This window comes from Aedes aegypti, chromosome 1 (genome assembly GCF_002204515.2).
Source record: "Aedes aegypti strain LVP_AGWG chromosome 1, AaegL5.0 Primary Assembly, whole genome shotgun sequence".
NCBI lineage: Eukaryota > Metazoa > Arthropoda > Insecta > Diptera > Culicidae > Aedes > Aedes aegypti.
In genome coordinates this window covers 93,300,932-93,324,008 of record NC_035107.1, presented here as the reverse complement: position 1 = coordinate 93,324,008, position 23,077 = coordinate 93,300,932, and the positions used below count along the sequence as shown (strand labels likewise).

Genomic DNA, 23,077 nt, shown 5'->3' with positions numbered 1-23,077 from the left:
ATGAATACTAGATTGAAAAACACTCCGTTACCAAGAAAGTAATACACAAACAGACGACATTTTGCGCTCCCAATTTGTTTTGAATCCCAAAACATTGGTCTAGTAACCTTCGATATTGGTCATATCGACATACGGAGAGAAAATTGAGAACAAACAATCAACAGAAACACATCGAGATATGGAGATATCGAGATAAGGAGGATATCGAAATATGGAGAGTGAAAATGTATGCAGACTGAAGGGACTTTTTAAATCATCGACATAGGGAGAGATATCGAGATGTAGAACATCGAGATGTGGAGAGTCGACTGTACAATGTGGGTTTCGTGGCCGTGTGGTTAGTGGCGTCAGTCGTTTAGGCGTATTGTGTCACAAGATGTAGGTTCAATTCCCGCTCTAGTCGGTGCGAACTTTTCGTCAAACGAAACTTTTCGTCACTGGGTTATTGGGTGTTTCGTGTTGTCCATTGCCTAACGTTAGTGATCGTAGGATTCCTCCAAAGAGTTTATTATTGTTATTTATTTTTCGGGATACTTGTGAAGTCCTCCATCAAGTTTATCGCTTTTGAACATAAGAACTACTCAACGAGTTATTTCGAGTTCTATGGATTTTTCTTCATTTGTTTTCAAATATTTCACCAACTATCCAACTAAGAATAACGCTTATGAAACCATAAGTGTTTTAATGGACAAAGTCTACAGAAAATTTCACGATTACTTTCACGAAATTGACTCGTAACCTTTCTTTTTGAGGGTACATACAAACATCGTCGTAGGACTTAATAAACATTTTTTCACGAATTTTTTTTAACATATATGTACCTCTTCACTTAAGATATTCCCAAAATATTAAAGAAGTTACTCCTGGTAATAGTTCTGGGATTCCACCATGAATTATTTCATGATATCGAAGAGGTTTATCGAAAAAAAACTCCCAGCTATAGCTTCTGGGATGTTTTAAAATTGACGAAGTCCAAATATTACAACAAGATAAAAAAACTTCCTTGAGTATCACTTCCAGGAACTTATTCAAAGGTATATTTGGAAACTCCCCTTGAAGCCCTTCTTGAGGATTGCTGGAGATCAGTGAAAGCAGCCATAAACGATGCACATGAGAGCAACCTCGGATACGTGAAACGGAGGCTATGGAACGATTGGTTTGACGAAGAATGTAGGCAGATTCTGTAGGAGAAGAATGCAGCGCGGGCGGTCATGCTGCAGCAAGGGACCCGGCAGAATGTGAAACGTTATAGACGGAAGTGGCAACCGCAGACCCGCCTCTTTCGAAAAAAAAACCCGCTTGGAGGAGACCTAGTGCGAGGGGATGGAACTGCTGTGCCGGTCTCTAGAAACACGTAAGTTCTTTCAGAAGCTTAACACATCCCCCAATGGCTTCGTGCCGCGAGCCGAGATGTGCAGGGATAAGGATGGGAGCATGTTGACGGACGAGCGTGAGGTGATCGAAAGGTGGAAGCAGCACTTCGGTGAACACCTGAATGGCGCTAAGAGCACAGGCAATGAATATCGGGACAACGGAGGAAATGCATTCGTCAGTACTGCGGGCGATGGAAACCAATCAGCCCCCACTTTGAGGGAGGTTAAGGATGCCATTCACCAACTCAAGAACATTAAAGCTGCTGGTAAGGATGGTATCGGAGCTGAACTTATAAAGATGGGCCCGGAAAGGCTGGCCATTTGTCTGCACCGTCTGATAGGCACAATCTGGGAAACAGAACAGCTACCTGAGGAGTGGAAGGAAGGGGTAATATGCTCCATCTACAAGAAAGGCGACAAATTAGATTGTGAGAACTTTCGAGCGATCACCATTCTAAATGCGGCCTACAACGTATTATCCCAGATCATCTTCCGACGTCTGTCACCTGTTGTAAACGAGTTCGTGGGAAGTTATCATGCCGGCTTCGTTGACGACCGATCGACAACGGACCATCGACAAAGGAAATGTCGTGAATATCAAGTCCCAACGTATCACCTTTTCATCAATTTCAAGGCGGCATACGATAGTATCGTGAAGGTTTCAGGCGAACACTCCAGTTCGTTTGGATCTCGCCGGGGACTACGACAAGGTGGTAGACTCTCTTATGCGAAGAGCCGGGCTTAACAGCCGGGGTACGATTTTTACGAGATCCAGTAAATTTGTTTGCTTCGCGGATAATATGGACATTGTCGGCCGAAACGTGAGGCAGCAAAAGTTGGGCTGGTGGTGAATGCAACCAAGACAAAGTAGCTAGCTGGCCGAGCGCGACAAGGCTCGCTTGATAGCAGTATTACGATAGACGGGGATACGTTCGAGGTGGTGGACGAGGTCGTCTACCTTTGATCCTTGCTGACGGCTGACAATAACGTTAGCCGTGAAATACGGAGGTGCATCATCAGTGGAAGTCAGACCTACTATGGCCTCCACAAGAAGCTGCGGTCAAAAAAGATTCACACCCGCACCAAATGAACCATGTACAAAACGCTCATAAGGCTTGTAGTCCTCTACGGGCATGAAATGTGAACGATGCTCGAGGTCTTTGAACGTCGGATGTTTAGGACGATCTTTGGCGGTGTGCAGGAAAACGGTGTGTGGCGAACCATGAGCTCTCCCAACTCGACGGCAAACCCAGTATCCAGAAGATGGCTAAAGCTGGAAGGATACGATGGGCAGGGCATATTGCAAGGATGCCAGACAGCAACCCTGCAAAGATGGTGTTCGTGTCGAATCCGGTTGGTACAAGAAGGCGTGGAGCGCAGCGAGCTAGGTGGGCGGACCAATTTGGCGAGCGTATGAGGCAGAACCGAGGATGGAGAGATGCGGCCACGAACCGAGTACTGTGGCGTGAAATTGTTGATTCAGTGTTATCTGTTTAGATGTAATCTTAATAGATGAATGATTATTAAATAACTTGAAGGATTGCAGCCAAGATTTTGACCAAATATTACTGACCTTAGTTGTTCAGTTCTTTATCTCTGCTCGGAATTGAACATCAAAAATTCAAAACGGACCTTATCTGTATGCTACTTACTAAAAGTTAAGTAAACCACTAACAATCAATTCCAGAAAATAGGAGTCCCAAAGCGCCACAACAAAAAATGCCATGATCCGTCACCTTTTAGTCTCAACTTAAATCGAGAGCACTGGATTCGCTGAATCACTTTCAACGAACCGAGGCGAGGACAGACCGGACACGATCCGAATCAGCAACGTGTTGGACGCTTTCAATTGAGTGTAATTAATTAATCTTGTGGTCAGCGTTTTTAAAGCCTGGATCGTGCGATCCCGGGTCCAAGTTGCGTTTCGGATTCAAGTTCCTTTCAATTAAGAGACGAACAAAGAATTGGACCACATGAGCATTGGCCGTTTTGTAGGAGTTGCTAACAGAAGGACATTTGGCGAACGCTGAATAAAAGTGCGTATTCCATGAAGTCCGTTTCTAAAATCGTGCATCAATTTCTTGTGGTATTACGTCCCAACTGAGAAAAAGCCTACTTCTCAACACAGTTTGTAACTGACAGCTTCCTAAGTCAAAATTGTCATTTTCGCATTCGTATATCGTGTGGCAGGTACGATGATACTCTATGCTCATTGAATTCTAGAGAATTTCAACTACGAAAGAACCCTGGATCGACCGGGAATCGAACCCAGACACCTTCAGCATGGCTGTGCTTTGTAGCCGCGGAGTTTACCACTCAGCTAAGAAAGGCCCCATCCGGCATCAACATTGAAACAATTTACCACCACCGTCAGGCCCCTCAAACACATTTGGGGGCGCTTATACGCACTCGACTAGTTTGGCCCTGATGATTTGTTGGTCGCCTGAAAAAAGCGCGAAACCATGCTTCGGCCCGCCACATACGTTAAAAGACTACGGACGACGATAATGATGGTTTGAGCGCGCGCCGGCTTCGAGTTTGCCCTTGATGGCTTCTTGAAAACTTTTTCACAATTCCAATCATGATCATCATGGATCCATGTTAATTCCGAAATCCAACCGGCGCACAAAACTCGAAAAAGTATTCAAACGGGCTTACCTCAGAAAAAATATCAAACTAAGATTATTAATTTATTAAACGACTTAAGTAAAATTTTCAACTTTAGAATTCCATCTACTGCATCGTTATAAGAAAAGACAAAGACGTAACCACGAATCAAAACAAAACACTACTTGAGCCGATCTTTCAATGGGATAAAAATGTTGTAAGTAACTGAATGAGACGGTGTATCATTTTGTCATTAGGTTTTTATTTGAAAATTTTTTTAAAAAATCTCTAATGTTTGAACGCAAGCATGCAATTTGCAAAGTTTAAGCTATGTAAACGAAGAAAAAAATAAAATTATTTTAAAATAGTTTTATAAGAAAGGTTTCAATTCTTCTCAATTTGTTTCCTCAAAACTATATAGAAGTTACTCACGTCGATTTGAAAAAGTAGTCGAGAAATGTAGGTACGCGCAGAGTAGCAAATCCAACCTAAGCATGTAGTTTGTAGTACATCGACCACACTTCATGTGGAAGCCGGTAGGAGGATTCATACACAGTTCAGATGAGAGGGTGTCGAAGGAGCCCAAGAACCACCAGACGACGACGCTTATGGCAAGGGATGGCCAACAGTACCTACGTTCTTTTATTGTACCACTTATGCTTTCGCAAGCCGCTTCATCTCGTTTGATTTTGCTATACTCTTATGGAAGCAGTTCGTAGGCCTTCTTGCCTACTGGCAGTGCGAAGGCTGCTTCGATTTGCGCAATTTTGAGCATTTTTCCTATTTTCCATTCGGAAAGCAATTAACAGCATGATTGGGTTTACGTGTGAAGAATGGAATAATGATTGGGCTTTAGGGCATTAGCAGCGGAAGATATTTAGCATAGAAATGGTGTAAGAGAGGTAGGCTTTGAAAATCATCTTTGCATGAAGTTGTGTCCTTGAAGAATTTGTAACTGGTTGCTTGAATATAGTAGCCGTTTTAGAATTAGATCGTTTCCAATGAGCAGATACGAGACCCTAACACTGATTCTAATACTGACTAACAAATGTCTACGAAGTAGCAGTTATGAAGGGTGCACTGATTAGAACAATGCTGTTGGGATATACGAGGCATGAGCCAAAAACAACATTTCTAGCTGCATAAGACAATTTTAAAAGCTATTAGGCACTGTAAACTTCTAACCTTCATTGAAAATACTTTTTGTTTTATATCAGCAAATCGTTTGTTTGAACTACGAAATCATTCATCTCTTTTTTAAACGAAACACCTTCATAGCATGCAATGTAAGCTCCTTCGTAACAGATAGTTAATACTCAAGTCATGTTTGTTTCGAAGACTACTATATTGTAACAAACAATTTGTTATAAAAAATCCTTGATTTCACATTGTGAACGAACATTGACACACAATGTACAAATCGTTTGTAAAAACAGTACAAATGTTAAAAGCTTCTGTGCATTTGACCAAATGAGTTCGTGCATTTTACAAAAGATCTGCTGGGATAACATACAGTATTTTCTAGGAAATTTGTCTACAAAACTATTTCGTTGCCGAAAAAATAATGATTTACTTGAGCAAATGATCAGATTATGTCAAAAGCTAATGGTTCGTATGATGAATGAAAATAGCATTGTACTTATAACGATGCAGTTCGTAAAACTGTTTTCCGTGTTGAAAGTAGAGTCAGTGTTCCCTTAGTGGACAGTCCCCTATAGTCGCACTAGTGGCTTTTTACGGCCGTTTTGCTATAACTTTTCAAAAATTTTTTTTGACTTGAAGGTCAAGAGCTATTTATCTAAGCACCATTGATACACAGCTTGATTTTGTTCAAAAAATGACCGAAATAATTAGTTTTGCTTAAAATTTTAACTCCCTTGCGCCTATAGTAAACCTATTGTTCCTATAGTAGCACTACTGAGAGAAATCTTTTTTTTATTATACGAAATAATTAATGAATTAAGAACTTTTTTACATCAAACGAAAGCTTTTGATCCACACTTTGAAGGAAAAATATAAAAACTTTGTAAAAATACGATTTTGATTTGTATTTTGTCAACGCCGTGATGCTAGTGGCACAAGTGTTAATAAATGCAAACATATATGTTTTCGTAGTTTTCATATTTTTCCCACAAAACCAAGATAAAAAGCTTTCAGATGATGTAAAAGTAATGATGCTAGCGTTATTTTTCGATTTTATACGAATATTTGTTCTTAGCTATGCAGCTATTGGTACATCGACCCTAGCCGTATATACACTACCCGTCATAAATACGGACTCACTAAAATAAGTATTGCAACACTCAGCTGAATATTGAATCACCCTGAAAAGTTTAGCATCACCTCAAAACAGGTTAATTCACATTGCTATATCTCGAGATCCTTATGACTTGCAAAGAAGCGATCTTCAGCAAAGTTAGCAACAAAGTCAGGGGATCAAGGACATCTGGAAAGCGAACAGTTTAGTTCGCGATTTTGCCGCTAGGTGGCGCTAGTGAGCATGTAAAATTGTACACTAAAGTCTTTTTTTACACGGTTTTTTTTTGCACGCTTTATTTTTACACGGCTTTTTTTACACGCCTTTCGGAATTAACACGGTACTATTTTTACACAAAATTCGGAAATAACACGGTTTTTTAACTTATTTACACGGATTTCGGAATTAACACGGCTTTTTTTCCTATTCACACGGATTTCAGAATTAACACGGTACTTTTTCCACGGATTCTAGAATTACCACGGTTTATTTTAACACAAATTCCAGAATTAGCACGGTTTTTTTTTGCACGGAATTTTTTTGCACGGCACGGGGGACCGTGTAAAAAAAAAACCTTAGTGTAGTTTAGTTCGCGGTTTTGCCGGTAGGCGGCGTAAAATCTAAAATTGAGCATTTTGAACTAGTTCTAGCTTGTGATGCACAAGAGATTGAAAGTTTGAGTCTTCGGCAAAGTTGTTCAGAAGGTCAAGGACATCCGGAAGACGAACAGTTTCGTAGTAGATTTCGCCGCTAGGTGGCGCTAGTGAGCATGCAAAATTGAGCATTTCAAACTAGTTCTAGCTTGTGATCCACAAGAGATAGAAAGTTCGAGACTTCGGCAAAGTTGCTTAGATGGTCAAGCCATACATAAAGTGAATCAAACCTAAAACAGTCGAATATGAGTGAATCAGATAAGAATCACTAGGATATGGAGCAAACTGAATCACTTGAAAATGAAATGGATCAATTCTGAATCACTTAATAATAAAGTGAATCTATTGAATATAACATGGTACAATCCTGAGTCACTTGAACATGGAGTGAATTTGACATGATTTTTGTTTACACCATATTCAAGTCAAACCTGAATTTCTTGAACATAGAGTGATTCAAACCCGAAAGACATGAATATAAAGAGAATCAGATATCAATCACTTAGATATGAAGTCAATCAAACTTGAACCATGAAGAGATTCTGACTGGAATAATTTGAATATGATGAATATGAGTCCTGACTGAGTCACTCGCACATGGAGTAAGTCATACCAGAATCACTAGCATATGAATCAGATATGATACACTTGAATATACATTTGATCAGACCTGAATCACTTTAATTTAATATGATTCCGTCCCTAATCACTTCAACTTCCAAATGCCAAAGCATTCTGGAAATTCTATCTTATCAAATTCATAATGTTTAGGTACAGTCATCCCTCCAGAGTAAACTATTTCCTGGATGCCCTTGACTTTCCGAACAACTTTGCCGAAGACTCAAACTTTCTATCTCATCTGGCTCAAAAGATAGAATTTGTTTCATATATTTAATTAAATATGCGTACTAGTGCAACCTAGCGGAAAAATTAGGAATTAAAAAAAATTGATATTTGGATGTCCTTTACTTTATTTCTGTTCTTTACTTGCCGAAGACTCGAACTTTCTATCTCTTGTGGATCACAAGCTAGAACTAGTTCAAAATGCTCAGTTTTACATGCTCACTAGCGTCATCTAGCGGCAAAATCTCGAACCAAACTATCTGTCTTTTGGATGTCCTTGACCTTCTCAACAACTTTGCTGAAGACTCAAACTTTCCATCTCTTGTGGATCACAAGCTAGAACTTGTTTAAAAAGCTCAAAATTACATGCTCACTAGCGCCACCTAGTGGCAAAATCTACAACCTAACTGTTTGTCTTCCGGATGTCCTTGACCTTCTAAACAACTTTGCCGAAGACTCAAACTTTCTATCTCTTGTGGATCATAAGCTAGAACTAGTTTGAAATGCTCAATTTTGCATGCTCACTAGCGCCACCTAGCGACGAACTCTACAACCTAACTGTTTGTCTTTCGGATGTATTTGGCCTTCTGAACAACTTCGCCGAAGACTCGAACTTTCTATCTCTTATGGATCACAAGCTAGAACTAGTTTAAAATGCTCAGCTTTACATGCTCACTAGCTCTACCTAGCGGCAAAATCGCGAACTAAACTGTTTGCTTTCTGGATGTCCTTGATCCCTTGAACAACTTTGCTGAAGATCGCTTCTTTGTAAGTTGTAAGGATCTCCATTGGCGTAGGAACAGGGGGGGCCAGGGGGGCCAGGCCCCCCCCAGAGTCATCCAGGCCCCCTCCAGAATTTTGGATGATAATAAAAAAAACTTAAAAAAACAAACAATTTGCATGATTATAACATAAAGGAAAATCTTCTGAAATAATTTACATGACTCCTTTTATAGACAAAAAAGATTAACGGTAGTTAGGGTTTTCTATTTTGTGCAACAATATTGAGAAAACCTCGCTTATCATTCACTGCATCAGCGTAGCAGGTCTGAATCGCGCTACAATTTAAACATTTAAGGTCCGGCTGCCGCTCGTTTGGTTACCGCTAAAATAAAAATTACCGTGGTAACAAAAATCGCCAATATCCTGGAAATTCGGTTCCCAAAATTCGTAATTTCGAATAATGCAAACAATGCTGTTTAAATGTTATAGCATGACGCAGCACATTCAGTGCGTTATGATTGCCCATGCGCTACTCTAGGTGTCCTGTGATAATGATTTCCCTTATAAAAATTCACTTAAGAAATCCATGTATTAACTACAACTCGTATAATGTACGACAAAATTTATTAAAACATATAAATAAAATAAAATACTGCTGCAATTTTTTAAATAAAAAAATAAAAAAATCTTCTTCGAAGAGAAGAAATTTTCTTCCATTACGCACCAGCAAGAAAATTTTTTTTTCTTCGAAGAAAATACGCGCCGGAATTCGCCTACTGGTGTAAAAAAGCCCAATAAAATCTACCTCAGTTTATTATTGCAGCAATAAATTCTTTCTTTGATTTTACTTCAATTTTTTAAAGAAAGTTCGTATGAGTAAACTTATTGCTTAAACCCTAAACTACATTTCTCCAAGAAAACTTGTAATGTTTCAAATTCTTAAGAAATAAAACAAAAAGAATAATTGACTACTTTCTAAAAGATTTGTAGCAAATTTTTTGTAGTAATCATTCGATTTCGCTTGAAGAATTTTAGTTTAATCAAATACTTCAAGGAAAATTGAAGGATGACTTCAAAGCTGTTGCTACAAATCTTTTAAAAATTAGTCGACAATATTATAAGATTTGTTCATACATTCAACGTGAATTCCTTCTATGTCTAACTTTTATCCACAAATGGATTCCGGAATATGTCCCCAGATAGAGCTGAAAAAAAAGATTAATATCTTTCAAAAGTTCAAAGTTTTCCCTCTCAATTCCTCCAACAAAATGCATGGATTATGTAAAATCTTTAACTGAAATATTTCGTTCTCCTACAAATTCCTTTGCGAATTTGTTCAAATTAGTAATTTTTTTGCGAAGTTCATCAAAAGCGTCCTACGGAAATATTTCCTAAATATGTGATATGTTTAGGAACTATTTTCGTAGGAGAGTTTTGATAAACTTCGCAAAATTGCGTCAGAAGTTCTTTAATGTTTTTTTTTCTGGAAATTATTGTTCAGAACCCCGAATTATACAAGAGTTATCTACTAAAGGATTTTGAAATGTTTCTTGCCTTCTAATATTTAGAGGAAATTTGTTGAAAACCCACAGGAATGATTTTGATTCCTAAACTACCATAGTGGTAAAAGAATATGTGGAAAACATTTTGCTAAATATCTGGGATTTGTTAAAATATTCATTAAAAAATTTATAAGGATCTTCCCTGCAAAATTTATTTGAACATTGTTTTATCAATTAAAGTCAGAGTCCTTATTCTTGGATTGAATTATTGTGCCAAACAAGGTCGGAGTTTTAAGAAACTCTCTGGGCAGGATTCGGAAAAATCCAGGAGCCAAAGAAGGAACTCAGCTAGATTTGCTAAAACAAAATTCTGACTACTTTTAGAATTTTTTTTTTTGTAATAATTAGAGAAATGTTAATTACCCTGAATTGATTCAACTCTAGAGAAAAGATTATACATAATAACTTATCTTTCGTTCTTCCGTTCTCCATCTATGGTTTCTACCTGTTTCAACATTTAGTTGTTTCTCCTTACTTCGCATGACGCTTTCTTGAGAACTTCCGTAAACAATCTGTTTATACTCCAAATAAAAATTCTAAGAATCTAAAATAAAGGTAATTTCTAGGAGTTTTGTAAACATTGCCGAATTCTTATACGTATAATGTATGAAAGTCCATCAGGGATTCCTCAACAAATTTTCTTTCAAGATTTAAATTCAGTAAAATCTTACTTTCCGAATTTTACGAAAAGACATTTTTGGCAATGTTCTTAAAAACCGACAATATTTGTTAGTTATACTTCTACAGTTATTTTAATACCAGTACAAATAGTTCCTCTAACGAAATTTGTTTGGAATTTTGTAGTCAATCCTACAAAAACAAAACAAAGCTTTTCTATGAGGTATAGCGTCAGAAATTTTGCCAAAAAGGTTCAGAAATTCTTAAGTGAATTCCCAAATTTTCTTACAAGAATTTAGCAATTTTTCCAAATTCAGATTAAGCTACAATTATCCAACAAATTTCTCAAGAAAAATTTCTTCTTGGTAAATTTTTTTTTGGTATGTGTTACTTTTAAAATCTGATGTGAATTGATATGGTTTGGAACTATTCGTAAAGTAATTTGTAAGGAAATCCCTAAATAAAATTTGAGGTGTTCCTGGATTGGGTTTTGAATGAAAAAGGAAGGAGTATAGATTTCTAAATATTTATGGATTAATCCCGGGATTGACATTCGAAAAAAATGTGGAGTAATTTCTAGTAACAAAAAGAATGGAATTTCTGATGAAATTGTTTGAGAAACTCAAAAATGAATTGCAAAATTTGTTAGCAAATCTGCCGATATTTTCAAATCCCAAGAGGAATAGCTAGTGTTGTTTAAAAAATCCCTTGAGAATACTCGGAAGAATCTCTGGTGAATTTTTCGAAAGAATCTTTGGAAGACATCTCAGAGGAAACAATTACGTTATTCTTTGAAGAAACTCCTAGAAAAATTGGTTGGGGAACTGTTGAGTATTTTTGCGGAAGGGGTTTTGAAAGAGCAGATGATCGTCCACTAGAAATTTTATACGAATGTTTAAAGGTTTTAAAATTTTCCTGGGTAGGTATATTTGGAGAAATTTTCATCACTTACGATAAAGTTTTGAAGGAATGTGGAGAGAAAAGTCAAAATGGTTTTAAGGTAAACTAAAGAAACACTTGAAGTAATATCTGTGAAAAAAAGATCTGCGGAGAACATTTCTACGAAATCGCTAAGAACATTTTCCCACTTGAATTCTGTCTGATTGCGTATGAAATTCTTGTGAGATATTAGAAGGTATCCTTAGAACAATCATTTAATGTTTTCTTTTTGGCAGGAAGTCCTGGATAATTTTTGCTGTGAATCCTGAAAAGTTTTCGATAGATTTTCTGAAAGATTTATTGAATGAAGTTTAAGAGAATTTTAAGGAAGAGTCACAAAGGCAAATTCGCTGACGCTGTAAAGGAGTTCTTGGAGAAAGCACTGCAAAGGTTCGGAAAGAATTTATGATTTCTCAGAGGAATCTCTTGAAAGCACATGGTTGAATAACTGAATATTTCAATGAATAATCAAGTAATATCTCTCCTGAGCTCTTTGAAAGAGTTCTTGAAGGATTTTTTCACTGGATTAGACAAAGAATTGATATTTTTATAGTAAAAGTTAAGATTTGCAAATATCACTAATGGTAGCGACATGAGACAAAATCACAAGCAAATAAATCAACACAAATCTATGCAAACTACGAAATTTGTGAAAATCGCGATTATTTTGACCAATATTACGTCTATTAAACAAGAACTTGCTAGGCCCCCCCTAGGCCCCCTCCAGAAAAAAATCCTAGCTACGCCAATGAGGATCTCGAGATATAGCAATGTGAATTAACCTGTTTTGAGGTGATGCTAAACTTTTTGGGGGTGATTCATTATTCAGCTGAGTGTTGCAATACTTATTTTAGTGAGTCCGTATTTATGACGGGTAGTATATAAGGCCTTTTGGCGACATCTTTAAGTGAATCTTTGTATAAATAAGCATCGTTTAACGCAAAAGGTGATACGTACATTTTGGTTGTCTGGGAAGTTTAGTATGAAATCTGATGAAATTGCCTAAGATATCCAACTTTTTACGCTAGCATGCCATAACATTTGAATCACCTGACAATTGCCTACACTATATCTTTGTTTATGGCAGCATCTAAGCAAGCTTTGTGATGTTGAAAATTGTCATTAAAACGTCAAAAGTCTTCATTTTTGGTATTTAAAATACAAAAAAAGTACCGTAAACCGGGGGCAAATTGATCACTGGGGTGAATTTGATCAGGTCGGTACCGAATAGTATTTCCTTTCGAGGATGCTTAATACTTCGTTGGCATCACAAACATTTCATGTTTTCTAGTTTACAGATGTCTAATGATGATATTAAACTATTTCATTTTTATTAGGGCCGGTTTTGCATAGAAATATTCACACTTTTCAAACTTTGAGTATCATATATGTTGTGTAAGCTTCAGTATGAACTGCTGAACTAATTTTTGAAATCGTATAGCATTACAAAAATAATTGTTTGCTCATAAAACCGTTTATTGTTGAATAACCTGCTGCATACATTTGGCAATTGCATACATTTAGGCGTATTATGCAGATTTACATAGTTTAGTTTTGCAATAAAATGTATATCATCATGAGTTGTAAAAATTTTGACATCATTTTCAGATTCAGGAGACCCAAATTTAGCAGATAGGGAAATTTTACTTTTTAAAATTTGCTTTATTATATAGTGATCAATTTCACCCCAATGTATCATTTTCAACTTTTGATATTAAAACTAATTTTACGAAATGTTAAATTTGATTTCTTAAAAAACCGATTACATAAACTGATAGAGATCAATGAAGTACTGATTTTACCGAAATAATTTTGGCAATATTTGAATTCTAAAGGATAACATGACAGAAAATTGTGAAATAGTGATCAATTTGCCCCCGAATTACGGTATCTTGTTTAGTAATTTAATTATTCATCGTTATATTGAGTCAATGAAAAGCGTTTGAAAGCAGCAACTTGGAGAACAGATTTCCATTTATTACGATGATCTCAATGGCTTTACAAACTGGACAAAAAACAAGATGTTGAAAAGTTTTCTTTAGCGGGAACTTCCACTGCGAAACGGATTTTTTTTTTTTTTGCCACTGAACGCCTTATAAGTGCCTTAGTAAACTGTTCAGAGGTTATTCATTATCAGTTTGAAAGATGATTAGCGATATTTTACCCGAAAATAAACAATCCAGCTTTTCACGCTACCGTCTTAGGTGCACACTATAATTAATAAAAAAAATGTAAAATATTCCAAAAAGGTAATTGAAGATCCTGTAACTACCATGTACACACAACCCAATGAACATACGATCATACATAATAGGATATAAGAATACATATTGCATGCAGTCTAATGTTACAAGTACGTATATCGCCTCCACATTTGTATTCTTTTGCGCTATCGTATACGCGTTTGTATTTACTGGGAAATGTAAATATAATGTTTTACCCACTTAGTGCAGGTAAAATGAACATTTCTCGCATAACTTCTGATCTCGCCCTAAAAGCCATTGGTAACCATGTGTGTAGCTCGTTGTTTCTGAGCATTTGAATGGATTTTCATGTTATTTAACAACGCTATGGGGAAGAAAGGGTCATTATCTACCTGCCAGCGATGTTGGATGCTTATTCTTTCATTTGCTCAGAAACAACGAGCTGCTCATGTCGCTACCAATGGCTTTTAGGGCGTTATCTCAGAGTATGCGAGATTTGCGCCGTTTTTTGCTAGCAATAAAAATATGTGAAGATTTAGCTATTTCAATCTGAATTCATGCCGCTAGTATAAATAATATCTCTATTTTTGATGTGGTGCGATAGAACTATACAAATTCCTCGTTTTTCTATCAGAAACAAGATGACATCTTTAAGGTGTTCTTTTTACAACCCCTTCCACTACGTACATTTTGGTTGTCTGGGTGGCCTACTGTAGACTGGATATACCCCTGCATCTACACCTGTGCATGCGGAAGGGTATTGATCAACTAAATGAGATCTATCCGCCTAAAACCACATTAGTTCGGAATACACTCACAAGATGGCGCTAATGGTCGAACATTTTAATTGTTTATACCGTTTTGCTTCGAAATCCGGACACTTAAGCACTTTGGAGCATTGAACAGTGGTTTCGTTTATAAATTTGGAGTCTAATGAATATTTTTTTCTGCTTATTATCGAAATAAATATGATTTTCGCCTGTTAGTTGAGTAAAAAAAGCTTAAAATTTGGAATAAATCACTAAAAATATAGAAAAAGGAAGATACGTTATGCTTCGAAATCCGGACACTCTTTGGAGAATGTTTCGAAATCCGGACACTTTTGCTTCGAATTCCGGACACTTGGATATTATCATTAAATAACATTTTTGAAAAAATACATGTAAATGAAGCATGTTAAATGTTTTTTTTTTCTTTGGAAGTAATATTCCTATTTGTTTTGCTATATTAAATATCTACAAAATTACACAAACCATTAAATCAGTGTGTAACAGAAGGTCTTGAACCTTTAAAATTTTCCGTAGACTCTTACGTTCGTTATTTTTAATTTTAAAAGCTAAGTAATTGTTTATTGGTTACCAAAATTCACAGTTGTGTTGAAGTACCAATGGTGTGTGATAAATTAATATACCCGTCGTTGCGAATTGAATATGCATCAGCAATCTATTTTCGGTAGTTTAATCTTCAAATGAAATCTAAACTCTATGCAGAACATAGAAGAATGCAATTTAAAAAAAGGCGGGTTTCAACAATTCTTTCACCTGGTATTTGTACTGTTGATATTTTTCTAGGTCTCAAATAAGTGATGCTACAATAATCGATGGTTGCTATTCTCAGCAGATAATAAAACCATTGAATATGCAATGAGGTAATCCGTTGAGCATGTTCACTTTTAATAACCAATGAAAGGTTGTGGTTTGACATTTAAATAATTAACTTAAAATAGTATGTAGTTTACTTACTCAAATATGATGCTTTTTTGTGGTACGCACAATTGACTTATTGTGAGCGAAGGTACTGGAGCACATATACCGTGTTGATTCTAAGTGTGCGGATGATTTGAATCCTGGATACCGACCTTGAATCACCCAAAAATATTGTTTCGACACTTTTTATGCTTGGAGAATGTAGAAGACGTCGTTATTATGGATTCTAGGTAAACAAATAGAATTTGGATCAAAAACACCTTGAAAAAGACCAGTTTCCGGCTTTCAAAGCGACCGGCAATTCCGGTATCGGTATCGTACTATTTCATTGAACAATTTGATTTCTCTGTCCATGTGGGATCGAAAATCGGAGTATCACTTTGTAGTTCAATACGTTTTTAAGATAAAGATTTACTTCACAATTTCTTCAATAAAACAATCAAGACTAGAATTGGTTTCATTGTAGAAACACTATGCTTTAAAAACTGAGTTTCTCAACTAATTTTCAGAACAATTGTTGAATCATATAAAACAGGTATATGTTTATTCTCATATATATTGTTAAAACACATTATCATATCATTACTATCATATACATGTGTTTTGAAGTCATTCATCTTCACATTGGGAATTGATTTTTAAGACTGAAAAAAAATTCTATTCGTCAACCATGTATGGAACTTAGCTATATAGTTCAATTACGTGTGTTTGATTAGCTTTTCTTCAAGATTAAGCACTTTCACGTCATTTGAAACCACCAGGCAATAGGTAACATATCAGATTTCTATAATAAACATATCAAGAGTTAACGGTAGTGTCCAAATTTTGTTTATTACTACTTACCAGAAGTTTTAAACATGAGCGTCCGGCATTTGAAACATATCAGAATTTTGCTTCGAAATCCGGACACCTGCAATTTGTATTAAAAACACGCAATTTATCCATTTTCAAAACAATTCCACTACATGTCTCACTTACTCGAATACAATATCAACCGGTTAGAACATAAAACAACGTGTATAAGCTTTTAAACTTTGAATAATAAGGAAGAATAAATTCAACTGAATCTTAACCAACTGGCTAAGCAGTGCAAAAACAAGTACGTACGATGACAAGCGATTATGTTTTTCATGTTTTTCCGGTAATTTTCGCCACCTACTACGATGCCAATACATTTGAAATGTTCAATTTTATTGTATTATTTGATTGGAATGCTAACATTTACATTTGATGCTATTTTCAACAGCAGAAAATGCTGAAATTAATCAGAGTGTCCGGCTTTCGAAGCGTCCGGGAATTCGATGCAAAACGGTATCTCAGTGCAGTGATGAGATGCAAAGTTGCTCTCTTCGACAAATCTGCTCAACTAAATGAGATCTATTTGCCCAGTATCTTATTAGTTTGGATAACATTCACAAGATAGCTCTAATGAGCGAACATTTTATTTCTCAGTCCAGTTCTTCTTTCTGCCATTACGTCCTAACTGGGACAAAGCCTGCTTCTGAGAGCTTTCTTTGCCGATTGACCATTCAAGCATGTGTATATCGTGTGGCAGGTACGAAGATACTCTTATGCCCTTATGTTATGGAAAATTTCCATAACGAGAATATCCTCGACCAGCGGGTTTCGAACCCACGACCCTCAGCATGGTCATGCTGAATAGCTACGCGTTTACCGCTACGGCTATCTGGCTATCTCAGTCCAGTTAGGCGATACAAAATTGGTGTCTTAGATAAAGGTGTTCAACTATATAAAATCTAAATCTAAATCTAGAAACATAGAAGTCTAAAAAATAAACACTCCCTAGGTGGCGCTAGTTGGCAAACATATTATTTGCTTATATCTCAAACCAGTATTATTGGACACAAAGTTGGTGTCTTCAACAAAGTTGATCAACATATTCGCCTGAAAACTTCTTAGGTCAGGAATCACTCCCCACATAGAAAGAAAATTTTCATTTCGTTTAGGTGTATGTTAATCCAGTGATTGGATACACAGTTGGTATCTTGGACAAAGTTGAACAACTAAATGAGACATTTTCGCCAAAAAAAAACTTATTAGCTGGGAATTGACTTCATGTGCGGAACATCAAGCAACCAATAAGAAATTGGTCTGTCTAGACCAAAACAATGGATACTTACTATAGAGTCGAGCAACAGTAGAATTTTTTGGATGTAAAGCTTCTTACATTTTTAGATGAACTTTGACACCATTTTTAAAAGCAAAGAAAACACATGTTTTCTAGCTGTCGAATAAAGAAGATGGTCATTTGAGGGGAGTGAAGAACGGAAAAAACGACAGATTGACTTATCCACCGATGAACTGAATTCACTTAGTCTGAAAAACTAACGTTTTGGGTCACCCTATTGGGTATCCAAAGTTTGTGTGAGTTCACACTCATTTGCGTGCCGAAATCTGCCCATGAAACTTACTCAGAAACACTGAATGAGCTATTATTTTCCAACTCCGAACAACACTGGTGGAGAAAGAGAAACTTGCGATTATTCGATCCACCGCCAAAGGGTGGCCTGGCTAATACAAGTGCATGCGGGTGACGATGATGATGGTTTTCCCTGTCTACTACGTTTGACACTGTTTTCTGTTCAGAGACCATTCCACCTTTACCCATTATATTGCAGCAGTAAGTAGGCCCTAGCGGATTATTGCCGAAGTAATTCGACACCTTTTTGGCAACCACCAAGCAGTAGGCCAGACCATGAGCCGTTCGGATGTGTGACAGATCCCGCTCAGTAGGTTCTTGCTGTACGCAAGGACTGTCTGGTCTGCTTCTAACGCAAAGCACTGAGCCATTTTCGGGAAGTGCTAACGAAAATGTGCTCAAATTTCATCCACCAAATCGGGGGGTATTGTGTACGGTTCGTTTGGATTTTTGCTGTTGTTTTTTTTTTGTTCAAAAGTAGTTAGTTGACAAGTGATGCCGGTGCTTTGTTCTACGGGCTAAGGATAATTGAGCTGTTAGTTCATTCTGGCGAATCCGAAGGTATTTGTGGAGATAAGGAATTCGATACTGTTTTTGGCATGGACCAGATATGAGATTACACTGAACTGGAAGATTGTATCGCATTTCCGGATCTAGCAGTATGTTTATACTTATACTTGTACTTTTATACAGAATCCAGAATAAAAATGTATAATTAATTTTATGTTGAACTTATTGAAACACCGTAAAACCTACGGTGCACAATGAAGTCTATACAGTCAACTCTCCATAACTCGATATTGAAGGGACCATCGAGTTAAGAAGGTATCGGGAACACTCCAGAAGTACAATAAATTTTGTTGTTTCGTGCGAAAAATGCCTTGAAGATCATACAATAAAAGTATCATAAATTCTATTATTTTGACTGATTTTAGAACAGAGATGAAGATAAACAACTGTGCGATCCCCTTCTTCATTGTACAAATGCCATTTACAATTAATACCAAATATTACAATTCGTTCTATGGTCCACCTGTTAGAACATATAATATTTTAACGATAAAATCTTATGCATTTTATAATATTTCTTTATCAGAGAATAAAGATTGTAGTCAGACCATAGGTGACAACTTATTAAAAACGATTTATCGTATATTTTCTGTGTGAATCGAGCGTTATGAAATCTCACGTCAAAATGAATAAATCATGATTCGTTTGTCATTGCAATTTTATTCAAATGACAGTGATTGAATCATTCCCGGAGAAGCAAAAAAAGATTCTTCATTGAAAACGACAAATCCCATCACGGTTCAGATGTTTTCGCCAAGTTGGTACCTACAGAAGCACGGGCACAAGGTGCGAGCCCGCACCAAATAAATGATTGTCACCTTTCGTTAAAAAAAGTATTGTCTATCCGTGGAGAAAATCTGATAAATCTCCAACCAGCCGATTAATTTGGCTCAACGTTATCAGAACTCATCGAAGAAGTGAGAAAAAAACCACACGCAGCCTTCTTCGTCTTGTTGCGTCAGTGAAAGGAAAAGCAGGCGCTTGAAATCGAAAGAACGAACGATCGAACGAAAGAAGAACCCACAAGGCTTACTATGAATTATTCTGCGATGCAGATGTATTGTACGCGTAGAGCTCACCAACCAACCAACCACCCTAACCCACATTACGGCTGGCGGCCTCCGATAAACATGCGTAAAACAAAATTGGCAAACATCTACAGTCCGATGGGGGCGATGGTGGTGAATGCTTCCAAGAGTAGAATGCTACAACGCTTACGAGAAAAATATTCTGCCATAACTATTTGATGAGTTTCGATACTTACACTTGACAGCCTAGAAGTTCTTCTTCTTCTTTTTGGCATTACGTCCCCACTGAGACAGAGCCTGCTTCTCAGCTTAGTGTTCTTTTGAGCACTTCCACAATTTAAAAAAAGGCCATTTTTGCATGCGTATATCGTGTGGCAGGTACGAAGATTCTCTATGCCCTGGGAAGTCGAGAAAATTTCCAACCCGAAAAGATCCTCGACCGGTGGGATTCGAACCCACGACCCTCAGCTCGGTCTTGCTGAATAGCTGCGCGTGTACCGCTACGGCTATATGGGCCCCATCAGCCTAGTAGTTGTAGATCTTGAATTTGGCCTCAAATCTCTTATATCTATTTTTTTAATTGAGGCATTTTTGTAATCTAAGTAAGAAATTCCCATATAAAGTTAATCGTCTATAAGTATGCAATCAAATAACATATGTGGAACCCAGAAGGCAAAGCGAATTGAAAAGTTGTACCCACTTTCAGCAGGGTACCTAAAACGGGGTAACTTTGACAATGCGGGTAACTTTGATAGTGCGAGACTCACAACATGTTAACCGAAATAACGAAGTTTCTGTTAATTAGTTAAGCAAAACGAATGCAAATGTAATGAGTATTAGTATGGCACTTCATGTCAAATCTATTTTCGTTGAAATCAAATGCATTTCAGGATTTATATGCAAATATTAAGAATTTATAAGATATTAGCATTTTTTCAACGCTTACAAACAATCTGTTCTACGATCACTATTTGATGAAGTCATAATGAGTTCGTCACTTATCCTTGACAGCCTCGTTATAGTAGAACATGAATTCGGTCTCAAATCTCTTAGCGAAAACCATTTTCACAAACTGGGGCCATTTTTGTAATCTAAGTCAGAAATTTCCATATAGCGTTAGACGCCTAGAGGTATGCAACGCCCTATAAATGTTCCGTGATGTATTCAATATTGTTCGATTTATACTCCATTATCGAAGTTACCACAAAACAGAAAACCGACTTTCGTTTATATGAAAAATAGTATATCCATTCAGAATAAATCTTTTGGCAATCTATCAAGTGCAATCGAAATGCTAGGATTTCAGTACTTGTTTAAAAAATATAATTTGGAATTCTTTGAAACAGAACGCATAATTATTGAAGTTTTCTGAAAAATGGTTGTGTAATGATTCATGACGCAACTCAAAACAGTTGCGTAATGAGAAAGCGTTGCGTAATGGATCATTGCAGCACTGTATAATTCAGTACAGGAAAGTAGGCCGTTTCATGACAGATTTACGGGATGAAATAGACAGCCTATCACGATGAGAAACTGCAAAAAAATAATTTCTGTCAAAATAAAGACAATTTCTATGTACAAACGTTTGATGAAAGTTTGAAACAGCTGTTTCACACTAGTCCTATGTTTCCAAATGACTCGCGCATTGAGCTGATCTTTTGATTTGAACGGCGAAATTTGTAGGAAAATGGCCCAGGGTGTCCAAAATATTTTGGTTACCCCATGCAACGTTGTATGATTTATTGACACCAGGAAAGCTGAAAATAAATGATTGTTTCAACTTTTTTATTTTAAACATGTTTGTCTACGATGGTTATGATTATATACACGTATATAATACAGCTCTCCCTAACTCGATCTTGAAGGGACCATCGAGTTAGGGAGGTATCGAGTTATGGAACACAAAACCAGTGCAAATGCGATCCATGCGACCATCGAGGTAGCCATGAAAACTATTTTTACCTATGGTTCACTAACTCGATATCGAGATACAGAATATCGAGTAAGGGAGAGAGTCCTTAGCTTGTGTGCTATGCTTCCAGTTTCCAATCACCCTAAGAGACTAAATAGTGCATCTTATAAATTGCAGTTAATGCAAAGGCAGCTTAAACCAACCCTCCTAACAGTTTTTTTTTTTATGAGAAGCATTCCACCCCGGTCGTCCCTATAACCGAGCACTATAAACGCAGAATGCCGCGAGACTGTTGTGGTGGAAGAAGCCTCCGCCGTGCGCAGCATATTATATGGCTATAACAACAAAAAGCATCATTCTTGATGTGCAAAATCAGCTCTGGTGAGTGAAAAAAAGTAGGACCCGATTCAGCGGGGGTACGAGCGGCCGCGATTGTGGTGAAGCAGATACGATTTTACGTAAATAAAGCATGTAAAAGATGATCGACTTGGTCGAGAGCGAGTGAAGAGAACCCCCCACTTGGATGTCCTCCACAGACCGACCGACCGACCGACCATGCAGAACCATAATCATCACCATCATCATTATCTTGGTCGTCGTCGTCGTCGTCATTGCCATCGCACCATCAGTCAAAGACCTTGGGGTCCGTCCGACTCCGAGAAGATCTATTGGGGATCTCGCCGTACGTGAAGCCCCCAGAAGACCGGATGAATACTTACCTCGCACTGCCTGTCGGCTACCTCTTCGTTGTCCGGTGTCAGTCTTCTTGTTTCAGTCTCCTTTGTCTGAGCCGCTCACTTGCCTCTGATGTCTGCACACAGCTGCGTTTGCGAATTCTCTCTCTCTGTCTTGCTTCTCGGCGGAGCGTGATTGCTGTACATAAAGTCTGGCCGGCTGGTGCTTCTGCTTCTCGGTTGTGGTATTGCCTCCCTTTACATTACACTATCCCCCCTTCCATGTGGGCCACCCTGTCCTGCCTCCTCTGGTGGCGTTCAACCCTTTCCTTCTGTACCAAAACACGGTCAATTGGGGGAGACGGGACTTTTGCTCTCGTTTCCAGCCGGCTCTCCCAATTGTATACTCGTCAGGGCTGCCCGGCGAGAATCTTCTTCCCCCAACCTCTCCGACACCAACAATGCCTCGCCGCGTTCTTCACTTGTCTCGGTTCCCTTTGTCCTCCTAACCGTCTTTTCCCTTTCTACGAGACTCCTCTCGACTTGTCACCCGTTTGTACTGCGTAGCACGACTGCTGCCGGTGTAACTTTTCTTCGTATCCTTTCCGATCACTCGTAGAAACGAATTACCGGTATCGATTTTACTATGAGCTGCTCACCGAATCTAATGGCACTGTCTAAGCACTAGACATGACCCCCAACCACACTTCCTGCTCTAAAATTATATTCCAAAAGCGTGCCGCCGCGTCGAGGCCGATGGAAACTCGCGTGTCGCCTGGTGCTTTGAGCTGTCAAAAGATCTATCTACGGTCTCTTAGTCTGCGGCTGTCTGGGCTGCACTTGTTCTACGACTGTGATGTGGTGTGTCTCACCGGGGTCTAGTCTTCTAGGGGGTGGAACCTGCTCTAGGTTCAGCAGTCCTTGACGTCTGTCTAGTTCTACCTTGGGCGGATATCGTTTGCAGCACT

The 23,077-nt window shown here is 37.8% G+C and overlaps 1 protein-coding gene across 3 annotated transcripts in view; it reads right to left on the bottom strand.

The window, feature by feature from the left end:
• Positions 1–23,077, bottom strand: part of LOC5576689 (RNA-binding protein MEX3B) — a 245,793-nt gene that overhangs the window by 99,276 nt on the left and 123,440 nt on the right. Inside the window, exon 1 of one of the 3 annotated variants that reach the window (XM_021842742.1) lies at positions 22,155–22,926. The exons of the other annotated variants lie outside the window; for them this stretch is intronic. The gene's annotated coding sequence lies outside the window, so the exon portion shown is untranslated. Of the gene's footprint in view, positions 1–22,154; positions 22,927–23,077 lie in introns of those variants that run through there. 3 annotated transcript variants of the gene reach the window in all.